The sequence below is a fragment of the Lynx rufus genome, unplaced genomic scaffold (genome assembly GCF_022079265.1).
Source record: "Lynx rufus isolate CCGP_SWC_20201006 ecotype Redwood Valley unplaced genomic scaffold, mLynRuf1.p SCAF_5, whole genome shotgun sequence".
In the NCBI taxonomy this organism is placed as follows: Eukaryota; Metazoa; Chordata; class Mammalia; order Carnivora; family Felidae; genus Lynx; species Lynx rufus.
In genome coordinates, this window is record NW_025814867.1 from 870,777 (window position 1) to 885,410 (window position 14,634).

The 14,634-nt window shown below is 46.8% G+C and overlaps 1 pseudogene; it reads left to right on the plus strand.

Moving 5' to 3' along the window:
* Positions 1-13,494, plus strand: part of LOC124526523 (60 kDa heat shock protein, mitochondrial-like) — a 71,652-nt pseudogene extending 58,158 nt beyond the window's left edge.
* Positions 13,495-14,634: the final 1,140 nt, after the last annotated feature.

Below are 14,634 nucleotides of genomic sequence, written 5' to 3' on the forward strand. Positions count from 1 at the left end.
GTGCAAAGGGGCTCCTCTGACGGAGGTCGAGGTAAGGAGAAAGGTCACGCCCAGTGGATGGCCTCACCCAGCAAAGGCCTGGAGGTGGAGGTCTGGAAGTGGCTGAGACATCCGGGGACCGAGGCACGCGGTGGGAGTGGCTAAGTTAGAGCTGCACAGTATTTTGAGCCAAGGGTCCACGTTTATGCACCAATAACCTATGGAGATTTGCATTTGGATGTTGGGATTCTTCTGACCTGAACTAGAATCCAACGCTATTCATATATATATATATATATATATATATATATATATATAGTACTATATGAATCGAAGGAGACACTGAAATGAACTGGTAGATGGAGACGGCTCGCAAGGCTGGCAGCAACCTCCTTCCAACCGGTATGTTCTACACAGCCCCGAAGAAGGAAGCAAGGAACCCTCCTGCCCATCTGCCAGGACACCTCCCAGCTTTCTGAATGGTCACAGACCCACGTCCAGCAACCCTGCAAGAAACGTTAAATTCCGGAGTTAACCTCATCAAAGTACATGATGGAGATGCTGTTATTGATCCCAGAGGCATTCGACCTCTTCGATTTTTCCGGGCTTTCTTTCATAGAGCAGGGCAGCACATCGGCGCATCCAACAGGGCGCAACGCTCATCTCCCTTCAACCGATCACGAACCTGGCACGGTTCCCAGTTCCACCACTGACCAAGTAAATCGTCGGATTAAGTCACCTGAGGTTTTTCCCATCAGTACAACAGGGGAAGCACAAACTATAGCCGCGCCCCTGGCAAATAAATGAAAGAGATTGCCCAGGAACACAAAAATCAACCATTCCTTACATCTGAATTCCAGCTGTGTCTGTGCCACGGTGGGGGAGGAACAGCGACCCGGTTCCTTCGCGCTCCTGCCCTCCGCAACACGTCATACGTGCCGGTGCCCAGACGGCGGATCTGACCAGGTGCGTGGCCTCGAGCAGGTCCCGACGCTTCTCCAAAGCTGTTTCCTCATCAGCGAAACAGGAATACTAGTCCTGAGCAGACTCTGCTCCACCGCCAGTTCCATTCCCCGTCCATCCGTACCTTTTTCGGAGAGGTGTTGTCCCAGATGAAGTGCTCCCTGCCCAGGCTGCCTTCGCCCAGTGGTGACCATATGGCCGGCTCCTGTCAGTGAGAGGTGGCCAGAAGCCTGCTGACGTGGCTTCGAGAAGTGTTACTGCTTTCCTTACAAATAGGGACAGACTCAGCTGGCACATGCCTTTTACTCCTGCCCTTCCCTTTCCTCTCGCCTGGGGCCACAGAGGCTGTTCTTGAAGGAGGGGCAGCCGTCCTGCGACAATGAGGACAGGAGACGCATGCTCGGGCTGCTGGAGCAGGGTCTCGGGTTCCTGACCGCTAACTCCTCAAGCAGCTGTACCAGCCTTGGGCTACTAACTGTCTGGACTTTGTGCCACATGAGGGAAATAAAACTCTTACTGTGGCTAAAGCACTCTACTTGGGTGTCTCCGAGCTGCACCGATACCTACCTCGCAAAGTGGCCGTGAGGACATGAGACGGGTACAAATTGCCCATTTCCCTATCAGGGTGACTGCCCGCGGGGAGATGGTCTAGTTTACCCTCGAGAAACTGGCAGATAAGTGCGTGGATTTGCACCGGAACCCAAAGAGCAACTCATCTCCAGCTCAGAATGAAAGCTGCCTCGGGAAACCCTGACCTCCTACGTGCTGGCCCTCTGAGCCTCTTGCTCCCAGAAGCTGCACTGGTCCTACGTTGAAATAACTTGAAGTTTGTGCAAAAAGGGTAAGACAGTGAGAAGGAGAATTGGAAAAGAGTGCGTGTGAATGAGGTAGGGCTTGGTCTGGGGGTCACCTGGGACTAAATCAAAGTGTGGCCCAAGAGGGCACCTGATTAGAGGGGCACTCAGTAAGGGGTGCTTAAAGGCACCCTGGGGAGCGTGCTCTCCCTTGACTCAGGCTTCTAGACGCGGCATCTGCGCGTGACTGGCAAGATGCAAATTAAGTTTCCCTCTGAGGGAAAAAGATAGATGTCCCCAAATGAAAATAAAATACCCTCACTCCAATCTGTCTGTGTTCAGATTTGTTACAATCAACAAAGAACAATTGGCCCCATTCCTCCCGAGGAGGGCAGGACCTGGGCAGAAATACATGACCGAGACCTGCTGCGCGCAGTTGCCTGCTTCTGTCGTTACTCGTGGCACCAGGGGCAAGTCTAGTCAGCTGCCACGGCTGAATTTAGCAGCTAATGTTGCTGAGACTTTGAAACGGGAAAACGTATAACGAAAGGACTGGTTTATGAGCTAGATAGTTAAACCATTTAAAACGCTGTCCGGTTTTCCTGGCCCGGAAAATTGCATATAACAAGTATGTGCACTGTCTCCGATTTGTGACGGTTCAACCTATAATTTTCCAACTTCGCGATGGTGTGAAAGTGGTGTGCCTTCGGAAGAAACTGTACTTTGAAGTTTGAATTTGGATCTTTCCACGGGCGAGCGATATGCGCGATCCTCCCTCAGGATGCTGGACGGCGGCCGCGAGCACAGCTCGGGGTCAGCCACGCGGTCGGGAGGCTCAACAATTCTGACTATTCTGTTTGTCACTCTCAGTGTAGACTCAGTAAATTACATGAGATATTCAACGCTTTGTTATAAAACAGGCTTTGTGTTCGATGATTTTGTGCAACCCTGGCTGATGTACTTGTTTTCAGCACGTTTAAGGTGAACTAGGCTAAGCTATGACGTTTGGTAGGTTTGGGGCATTAAATGCATTTTCGACCTAATGATATTTTCAACTCATGATCGGTGTATTGGGATGCAACCCCAGGGTAAGCACAGGAAGATCTATAATCACTTTTATTTCAAACAGAAGAAAATACATGTTTTTTTTAAGAGAAAATTAGTTTCTCAGAGTCTCTCCAAATGACATGCCGAAGAGATATTTTTTAAGATATTTGATATAATGCCACAATAACCGCCGAAATGCCTGGAAAGAACAAAACGGGGACATAATGATAACAGCCGACATAGGCCAGGCCTCGTGGGGTGCTCTGCGCCATTCTAAGCAATTTACAGGGGTTAACTCATTTAAGCCTCGCAACAATTTGTGAGGTGCAATTATTATCCGTATTTTACAGATGAGGTACACAGCTAATAATAAACGTTTTGCCCTTTCAATTTTAACTATAATCCTTAATAAGAAGTGCACCGTAAAACAAAGCTAAAAATGCCCGCCTGTGGCCTAATTAACAAACATTTTCACCGTCCCTATTTTATTTTTATTTATTTTCTCCCCTTTAACCTAGAGTATATTTCTTCTGCTTTAATAAAGCTCACAAGTAGCCTTAGAGAGAGCAAGTAACAACTTGGTCACAGAGAAAATGAGATAGGAAACAGTAGCAACTTTCCTTGGCTCTTGGGGGATTAATTGTCATGGATATTTAATTTAGGATTAATAATTGTTTTAACCAAGCCATTTAAAAATGTGCCAAACCAGCAAGGAAGAGGGGAAATGAATTCGTGATCTGAAATTTGGGGAATAAAGCTTTTCTCATTAGCAAACAGCTTTCTCTTTGTAATGTGAATAAATCTAATGAGGGTCAATTATACGTTTTATTAAATTTTACAAAACCAGTGTTACTGGATCCCCCTCTGCTCCATACTCCCTCTGCCTTGCCTCCTGCGTTTCTATTCTCATTGCTTAGGATTTCTGCTATTGGAATATAAGTGCCATTCATTTCTGATCTTTATTTCCCACTAACCTCTCATTTTGGAGATCTCTCGAATATGATTATCTGGAAAGTCTAGGCCAAAAGCAGATGCCAATAGTAGCTAATATGGTCTTAAGAAACAAGCCTCTGAGTCATTTGTGGGTGGGGAGTAGGAACAAGGACAGATGGGCAAGAGGGAGAATTATGAAGGTTGGGTATTCACATCAGCAACCTCCAGGTCCCTTTACCCATTCAGCCAATGGACCCCGAGCATATGTTATATGCTAAGCACAGCACAGGCACAAGAGAACAGGACACAGTCCTTGCCCTCCAGAAACTCACGGCGTCACAGGAATTCACGGCAGGTTAATTTCCTTCAGTGAAGAAGAACCTGGCGGTGACGATATTGCCTGACTAATCCAGTCGAAGCCTCTCCCAGTTGGGTAAATTGGAGAATGGGTTAAAAGTAGTCGGCAGTGACGGGACAGCCACATAATTTTGCCTTTTTCTTCCGGATGATCTAGAGAAGTCCCAACAATGCTTCCCTTTAGCAACGGGTACCTGATTTTGTCAAACCACAATGGCTGCTTTGCCAGAAGCTTCCACCACCTCTCACTTTGCCGTGGGGAATTCCGAGCCTCACTCTTGCCCAGTCAGCTACTCAGGGGCCTGCAAAAGTTCCTTCTCATGAACACTGTTATCTTCATTTCCATTTGGAAGGGAAGAAAGAGGTTGCACACGCTACTCTGCTTGGCTCTTGCCAAAAGAACAGGGCTAGAGGTGCTGCGAGATACTGCGCATCCCTTCCACAATTGTTACCTTTGTTGTCTTGTTGAGGACTCTCTCTTTCCCCGGATGTCATTTGGAACATCTCCGGACTCTCAGACCCCCAGACTTCATAAATATTCCTTAGGAAGTGGCCACCAGCCCACAGTTGAGCAATTAAGGAAATGCCTCGAGTGCAATTCAATAACTCTGAAAGTCCTTCAGCATCTTTCTGGTCCAGCCAGTGTTTCCACCATCTCTGCTGCGATCACTTTCTTCACCATTATAATCTTTCCTTGTATTTTGTTCTTAGGTAAATGAAAGAAAATCCCTATATCCCCTATTAGAGTTTCAACCCTGCTCTCTTCCCTTCTGGCTTCCCTTCTGGAGAATTCCTTTAAAGGAATTGTGGGAGATCTGAAACGGGGAATAAAACTAAGCAAAGCGTAGAGCATTGTGCACAGGCAGAGGACCAGGTAAGCCCACGATGAGATCAGTAGTGCCGTTCTCCGCCCTTCTTCCGTGCTCCTGCCTCAGCTCCCCCACGAGGGCCTCAGCTCCTCCCAGCGACTTGGGTGGAAAAGAGCTGACCGCAGGCCCTCCTTGGTGACAGACACTCTCCGTGCAGTGCTTGGAAGGCAGCAGCGGGATGTCGCTGACTCCAGCTCTCACCAGCATCACTGCGGGGTGCCAATGGCACGAGACAGGAAGTCAGCTGCTGAGCTTATGAAAGGAACAGGACTTTTGCTTTTGGCTCAGTGGCCAATGTGTCCTTAGCCTTTGTCTGTTATCACGACTGCTCTTGATGTCAGAACTTTCCACTTTGCCTTCAGGTGCGAAATGCATCATTTTACCTGAAAAATAATGGCAAGGAGTTACTTCTATCGTTAAGCTTCAGAAGGGCAAGACCCAGTTTCTCCGACAGTTTGGGGATCAGCTCTGCCTCCTACCCCCTGAAGCCTCGTGCAGTTCCAGCCCTGCTGAGCCGTGAGTCCCCTCGCCGCTTTGGCCTGCAGCATCCCTCCACAAACTGTGTGCTCTCTGCTTCCCTCTCTGGGGCTTCCCTTGCCCCAAGGGGAAGGCCCACATGTAGCATGAAAACATGTGGGGCCAGGTCTGGCTCACGGGGGAGGGCTCTGGGCATCAACCCCCGAGGAAGGGGGGCTGTGGACGCAGGTGTGGACGGAGGAAGAAGTCCGGCATGATGCTGTCCCGAGGAGACCCTGAGCTGACCCTTCAGCACGCCCTGGAGCTGGGATGGCCCTGCAGAATTGCCCAGCTTAAGGGGGTGGGTTAGACCTCTATCTCTCAGCATTGACAGACTGTCCCCTGGAAGGAAGTGGGTCCTTGGATGAGGCAGTTTTCCTCCCCTGAGACATCCCCAGGACGGCTGATAGTGGACAGACATTCTTAGGCAACACTACAAGCACCGGGGGAATAAGTCTTCCTCTCTGCAGGGAAATCTGGGGGTCACCTCAGCACCCACCATGCACAGCCCAGACATGCAAGAGAGTGTCAGTCCTTGGAGGATAGGAACTAATGGATACCTGGAGACCTGCAGGGGACAATTCTGAGAAGCATCCTCTAAGATCCCAAGAATGTCTATTGGGGTCTTTAACCCCAGTTGCTCATAGTGACGTCCTCAACATGATGATTTTCCTTTCTCCCTGTCCCACCTCCCCACTCCTACTTTCGGAATCGCCTCCCAGAGAAATCACCTGCACCCAAGTCCTCTTTCAGAGTCTGCTTTTGGAGTGGGGAGGACTCAGGCTGTGACACATGTGCAGCATGATGTCAATAAAGACTTAGTAATAACAGCGCTCACCCTGTACGGCTTTGTGAAAACAAGCTGGGATCTGCCATCAGAGAGATGAGTATCAACCATGCTGTTCTTCGGACAAACTTTCCAAGCAGTTGCAAAGGAAATGGCACCAAGAGGGTAGGAATGAGATTGGAAACAAGACTTAAAAATCGGAGACCAACTGGACTTCATGAAACTTTTAAAACTTTGTGCACCAAGAGACATGATCACAAAGCAAAAGGCAATGCGCAGAATGGGAGGAGATATCTGTCACTGATATATCCAATAAGGGAGTAATCTCCAGAGTATGTACAGAATTCCTAAAACTTAACAACAACAATAAAAACCAAATAAATCAATCAAAGATAGGCAAAGGACTTGAACAGACATGTCTCCAAAGAAGATATACGGATGGCCAATAAGCACGTGAGAAGATGCTCAGTGTCTCTGGTCATTAGGGAGATGCAAATCCAAACTGTAATGAGATGCCCCCTCAGACCATGCGGATGGCTACTATCAAGATATTGGAAAGTAACAGATGTTGGCAAGGATGTGGAGAAAAGGGATTCCTTGTGTGCTATTCGTGGAAATGTGAAGTGGCCTGGCTGCTGTGGAAAAGTGTGGAGGTTCCTCAAAAACTATTAGAGCTAGAATTACCATATGACCCAGCGATCCCACTTGTGGGCATGTATCCCCCCAAAATGAAAGCAGGGTCTCGAAGAGGTATTTGTACACCCATGGTCATAGCAGCATTATTCACAAGAGCCGAAAGGTAGAAACAACCCAAACGTCTATTGACAGATGAACAAAGAAGCAAAATGTGGTGTACACGGACAATGGAATATCATTCAGCTTTAAAGAGAAAGGACATTCTGGAATATGCTACAACATGGATGAACCTTGAGGACATTATGCCGAGTGAAATAAGCCAGTTAGAAGAAGACGGATATTACAAGATTCCACTTTATGAAGGACTTAGAGCAGTTAGAATCATAAAGACAGAAAGAATGGGAGTTGCTGGGGGCGGGTAGGGGAGGGGAATGGGAAGTTACAGTTTAACAGGTACAGAGTTTGGTTTCATAAAGTGAAAAAAGTTATGGAGATGGATGGTGGTGGTGATTACACAGCAGTTTAATACTACGGGACTGTGCACTTTGAAATCACTAAGACGGTAAATTTCACGTTATGCGTATCTTGTCACAACACAAACATTGGGGGGGAAATTAAGAGTTGAGAAACCAGAGGAGGCAGAGAAGCAGTAGCCAGGAATGAAAATCCAAAATTGGCCTGGGCTCAAACTGCGTTCCACTTATTAAGATTTCTGATGGGCAGTTAATCTCTCTGAGCCTCAATGGCATCACATCTGTAAAGTGGGACCGATGACAGAGACCCCCTCATAGAGCTGCTTGGGGGTCATATGAGGGACGAGGCTCCCTCCCATGGAGCTTTCTGTGGTTTGCCACTTTTCAGCCATGAGACTTTGGGTGGGCATTTAACCACTGAGAACCTGCAAAGTGGAGATAGGAAAGAGTATCTCTGTAACCTGAGCATTCTTTTTTTTTTTTTTAATATGAAATTTATTGTCAGATTGGTTGCCATACAACACCCAATTGAGCATGCTTTATTTGAGTTCTCGGAGAAACAGGGTTGCATGGTGAGCAGAAGTGAACGTCAGGATCAAAAAGTCACTTCCCAACCATCACTTGTGTAATCGGTTCCCGTCGAAATGCCCCTGTCTACGCCGGCCCTACAGATATAATGCAGATCAATTGCGAAGAGAAATCACAGTGGCTGTGCCTATCTATCACAAGGTTGATAAATGTGAGGTGACAGATCGCTAAAGTCACATGCAAACCCAGCAAAACCAAAACATCTTGCAGAGTTAAACTAGTTAAAAGTTGAGAAAAAGAATGATGGCAAGCTCTGGAGAAAAAAGTAACACTCGATTCCACCTGTGTCCCAAGAGCCGGTCATCATTTGTCGTTTGCTCATCTAACAAAGAGTTGTCACATGGCCGCCAGCTCCGGGCGATACAGCAGACCAGCACTGCATTAATAGTACAGTTGTGTAAGGCAGGAGACAAAACATCTCTGAAATGTTTTGTTTCACTTTGGAAGCTTAAAAACATGCTGTTCTGATTTTTTTTTTCACTACTTGAAATGACATTTGGTTCTCATTTTAAGTGGATTTACTTTAAGAGGCCTCTTTAAGATGCAGGTTATTCTGTTTCTGTGCGTCTTAAGTCTCAGAGTGTTTTACAGAATCAGGTGACATTAGGTACCTGTCAACACTTCACATTTTCTAACCAACGTGACAGGGAAAAGTGACTTCCCCGGGGGACCTGCTTCTGTAGTATGGCATGGCTTAGTGAGAACCCCTCCCCTGCTTGGAACTGTTATTTTTATTATTTTAGGTGTAGAAAGAACTGAAGTTACAACATATTAGCATCATTGCTCTGTAGGAATCATTTCTCCTGTCCTATTGATTTATTTCCTTTTTATCACTGATCTCTCCTAGTCCCTTCTTCCCCTAGGCATCCACTTCAACGTGTTGAATGAAAGCCCTTGGATAAGTTATGCTTCTTTGTAGAATATAGTGTTATTGTGTTTTAATTTGTGTATATGGTACTGAAACTTGCTGTTTCTTTCTTTTTTTCATTCAGCACTGTGTTTTAAGAGTGTGCCCTGTGGATAACATCACGTTATCCAGTGTGTCCAAGGACCCGCCCCTGGGTTGCCTCCAACTCTTTCCTACCCGATAACACAGATGTGAGTGTCCTTATAAATGCCCCCGGCAACCCTATCTGAGCAGGTCCTTAGGATATTATCTAGGAGAGGAGCCATCGGTCCTAGGGCATAAGCCAGATAGGTTCCCTGAATGACCATCTCAGTACTCCCTAACACCAGCAGTGAACAGAATTTCCCATCTCCTCACAACACCATCGGCCCTCATTGTTGATTGCCTTTCTATTTAGCCTCTGTTCTGATGGGTGTAATATGTTATGTCCACTGTTTTAGTTGCATTAACCTGACTCCATTAAAACGAGTTTGAGGATCTCGCCTGTGAATTGACTACACATATCCTTTCCCCACTCTCTATTAGGTTTCTTGTGCTTTTCTTATTAATTTGCAGGAGCTCTTTGTAAAGTATAAAAATTCTTTACCTTTTTAGATCATGGTGACTATATTTTTCCAGGCTGATACCTGTTTATATTTGTTTACCAAACAGAAATCCTTTTACCTAATATAATTAGATCCATTGTTCTTTATTTGCCTTTTGGTTGCTCATCTTTTGCTCTGAAGATCTTTCTCATACATGTTCCTCTATTAGCTTTACCATCTTCCCTTTTACATCTAAAACTTTAATCAATCTGGAGTCTTCCCTGTCAGGGTATGAGGACAGGCTGTAGCCTTACTTTATTACACTCCTCCTTTTTTAACTCCTGTTTCTTGTCACAACTAAACAATCCATCCTGACCCCACGGCTTTGTGACACTACCTTCATCACTGAACCAGTTTACCATATAAAGATGACCCTAGTTCTATGCCCTCTGTTTGTTCTTTTGGTCTATTGTATTTTTTGACCCTCTTATTTTATGTTTAAAAAAATCTTTAGGGTTGCATATTCTGTTTCTTAATATAATATTTTCTGTAACATAAACCCCAGATTTTAAACACCATAGACTTAAGTTCCAAGGCCTTTTAACTTACAGATAAAGAGCATGGTCTCTGCCATCATAGGGAACAGTGTTCGAATCCTGCCTTTACCACTCAACATCCATGTGACATTGCTTAGCAGTTTCCTATTGCTGCCGTAACAAATCACTACAAACTTAGTAGAATAAAGCAACACAAATAGTTCTGGAGGTCATATGTCTAAAGTCAGTTGACAGGGTTTTGTTCTTCCTGGAGGCTCTAGGGAAGAATCCATTTTCTTTCCTTTCTAGCTTCTTCTTCTTTTTTTTTTTTTTAACGTTTACTTATTTTTGAGAGAGATAGAGTGTGAATGGGGAAGGGACAGAGAGAGAGGGAGACACAGAATCCAAAGCAGGCTCCAGGTTCTGAGCTGTCAACACAGAGCCCGACACGGGGCTTGAACACACAAACCAAGATCACGACCTGAGCCGAAGTCGGAAGCTCAACTGACTGAGCCACCCAGGTGCCCCTCCTTTCCAGCTTCTAGAGGCTATGTACTCCTGGACTCATGACCCCACGTCTCCCTGACCTCTGCTTCCTTGTTGCACTTCCTTTTCTGACTCTTCTGCCTAACTCTTTTCCTCGTAAGGACTCTTGCAATAATCCAAGATAATCTTCCCATCTCAAGGTCCTTAACTTAATCATGCCTCCCATGTGCCTTTTGCCTTGCAGGGTAACCATCACAGGCTCTGGGGGTTAGGACATGGACATCTTTGCAGGGGGCGTTATTCTACCCACCACACCTTGGACAGAATAAGGTAACCTGTGTGAATGTCAGTTTCCTTATCTCGAAAATGGGGATGATACAGTAAGTAGATGATGTCCGCTTGGCATGGTGCTGAGAACACAATGGATGCTTAATAACTGGCAAATATTTTTATCCTCATGCACCGTGTACGGCACTTGGAGAAATTCAGAGTAGATGAGGCATTTTGTGAGAGAAATGTTGAATTACAGAAAATAATCATAACAGATCATTTTATTAGTATTTTTGGTACTAAACCAAGGGTCCTATTAAAGCCCAGGGCTTGTCTGGTTGTCATATTCTAATTGTCATCCCGGTGAGTGGAGTCAAAGTGTTTTACTCTGTGTTTGAAACACATAATCTCTGATGTTCCCTGAATTCTCTGAATTCATAGGAAACCAAGATTTTATCACCAGCTCTCTTTTGCTCGAGAGCTGGCATTGCATGGTTTCAATAAAGAAAATCACAGAGGACTGAAAGAGCCTGGTGTTCATAAATCAAGGTCTGTGTGTGAGAGATCTCAGGGGACTTAATTTGGCAAAGGGAAGTTCCCTGAATCAAGGCATATTACAATTTGTGTCTAATCAGATTAAGTAGATCAAGGAAGAGGGGGATCGTGTCATCCCTTGCAAGGCTGTACATTTCCAGAGCAGGAGCCATCAAAAGGAGGAGTCTGGATGTCAAGAGTAGGATGATTGGAATGACCAAGTACAGGCCGATCACAAGGCCAGCATCAGGAGCACTGCAATCCCAGGAAGATTTCATCCTGGTACAAAACCAGCATTTTGGAATCCTGAGAATTTCGTTTCTGGCACCGGAATTAGGTTGCCTGTGTTTGAAACTGATTTATTAGCTGTGGCGTTGGGCGATGTTCTAATCTTTCTGTGCCTCGGTGTCTCCTGTTCCCAAAATGGTGAGGCTATAATGCACATCCCTGGCCCCTATGTAGATTGAATGAGTTAATCTATTCAAAGTGCTCAGCCTCTCTCACTCAGCACACAGTTAGCTATTAGTATTGTTGTGATTGGCTGTCTCTCAAATGAACTGGATATCTTCCGAGGCTCGCAGGGGTTGAGTGATTCATGCATCACACTGTCGTCAATTAGGGACACATGACCAGGATTCCTTGTCTAAAGCTGCTCCAACTGGAGAGAGTTACTGCAATCTAGAGGACGTTATGAGACTGGGAACAACAAGGGCACTGCCTCTCCGTTGTATTATGATTGCAAACGAGTCCAGGTTGCAAGTCTTTAAAAAAGCGGAGCTCCACTGCTCTCTGCAGTCAAACTCACCTTGGACTCTGTGGATTGAGAGCCAACTTGGCAGATATGAGACATTAACAGTGTATTAGTTGTGGTAGGCTCACTGCTGTAACAACACATATTTCTATGGCTTAATAAAATTGCCATATTTCTATGGCTTAATAAAATTGCCTCTACCAAGTGAAGTCCAGAATAGGTGTTCCTGCTGTGTGGGCAGCTCCCCTCCAAGTAGCGATTAGGGACCCAAGCTCCTAACACCTTGAGTGCTGGAAATGGTGCCGTCATTTCCATTCCTGTTCCACGGGCTGCCGTCACATGGATACTTATGAACTGCAAGGGGATCTGGGAAATATGGTCCCGCTGTTGTTCCCGGGGAGAAGAGGACACAGATTGGATGACTAGCTAGTCGGTTTTGCTGGAGAAAATGACGTTTCTTCAGAGGACCGAATAGAAGCTCAGACAAAATTTCACCTGCCAGCTTCCCCTCAGGTGAGCCCCCACCATCATCACCCCTTAGATTTAGGGAACTGCCCAGCCGGGAACGACAGAAGCTTGCCATCTACCCAAGATCACCTGTGTCCCTAATGAATCACCAAGGATTTGGAACCAATGGTATCTTTTGGTTTTTGATGGCAGGAAGAATGGGGCAGTGAAAGGAAGCAAGCAGTGGATATTAAGGTAGCAAAAATGGGAAGGCTAAGAGGAACAATTGCTTTGAAATTAAAATATAATTTTTATTATGGAAGTATTTAAGCATACAGAAAAGTAGAAAAATAGTCTTACTACAAACATTTAAGTAAAGAGTTAGAACCGCATTCAATTATGGAATAAAAGAAAAATATCCGTAATTCCACCACCTTCCAGCCAGTAATTGCTATGGTGTATTTCTTCCTAGTTTGTTTTTTTGTTTTTGTCGTTTTCCTCCCGACCGTAAGTTTCCTCGCGGAGTTGTAAAGAAGAGAAAAGGCTATGATCCGGGACTGGGTAGCGTGTCCTTACAGCGGGCAGGGGTGGATTACCCAGAGTCCCCTGTGCTGTGTTCTTCACTCTGGGGGGCATTTCACGCTTTTCCAATTCTCCAGCAGAAATGAGGGGGGGCGGGAGGTGAGGAGCACGAAGAAAGAGGATGCATCACCCCAGTCAGTCGTACGTTCAGTTTGTTAGCAACTCTGGTGGGAAGATTCCACGCAGGAGCGAGTGGAAACGCTTCCTCAAAACCACTTTCTCGAGGTGTCTCTCGCGCGGCTCCTGCAGCGAAGACAAACCCGTCAGCAGTTTCAACAGGTGGGGGCGTGTACGCCCCTCGGGTGGGGGCTGACCCGGTCCCCAGAGGATGCCAGCAGGTGGTGCGCTCTTAACGTCCCTTCCCTCCCCGCCTCACTTCCCGCAGTGGCGGGAGGATGCACCAAGGACTGGCCTCCAACCCGAAGGGCACAGTCACCAAGGCTGGCCGCCGTGCCACGAAGCCCCCGGCTGTGCCCGTGCAAGGCCTTCTTCCCGCGGACTGCTCCAGTCGCTGACTGAGTGTCACAAGGCCCCCCACGCAGGTCGTTCCCAGGGGAACTGGGGCCCCCTGATGCCGGCTTTGCTACCTCTCCTCAGCCTGGCAGGCAGCGTGAGGCCTTCCTCCTCTTCTTCACGTCGGGCCAGACTCACCTTTGCCGGCTGGTCCACCAGCCCTTCTGGCCTCATCTGGCTCCCACCCCACTGTCCCTCCCATACGTGTTTCCCTTAATAAAATCCTCGTACGTGTAATTTCACTTGGCACCTACTTAGAAAATCCAGACCGACACACTTCCCCTACTCCCCTCCTTATGCTTCCTAGAATCACCTTCTCGAGTAAACAGCTTGTGCTGGACTCTTGTTGTCAGCATCTACTTCCGGGGAAGCCGGCCTAGAACAGAAGACACTACGGAGAAACTGCCCACACCACTCCTACTCATCACCCCGGAGCAGAATCTAGTCACATGGCCACATTGGACGAGGGAGGCCGGGCCAAGCAGTCTTCTCAGACGGGCCACGCGCGGGACGATGGATATTAGGGGGCCTGACGGCAGTGTGGCTACTCCTTACTCAGCCTGCAAGGCCTGTTTAAATTCCTCCAAGGCCAAGGTTCTGGAGCAGGATGTAAAGAGGTAGAGCCCTGGGACAAGTCTGTGCTGATAGAAATTAATCAAAATCAGCCCAAGTCTAACTTTATACTATAACGATTACTGTCTGCCCAAGACAAAAATCATGAAGTGTGTAAAGTATATGCCCTGAACGTAGCCCACCCTTCGGGCCATGGCCCCTTCTTTCCCTTTCAAATTCCCTCTGGAGCGTCAGCTGCCCAGAGCCCCTATTGCAATGTCCCAGCCCAGACACTGATTCACCAACCCATTTCTCCTCCTTAACACATGCCTGTTCTGTTCCCCAAGGCTCTACATGCTAATGATGTGGTAAGTTAATTTAACCTAAAGACGTTCGTGTTGGCTGAGGCTTAACTGTGACAGCAACCGGATGGACACGTGTGGCGCCTAAGTAGAGCCTGTTAACGCCTTATCCAGCGGATGGAACGGTCACTTGCCTGGCGACTGCCACTGAGTCCTAGATTCCATGTGACAAGCAAATATTACCTGTCTTAGGCTTTTCTTCCAACGCAGATAGCAGAAGTCAAGGCC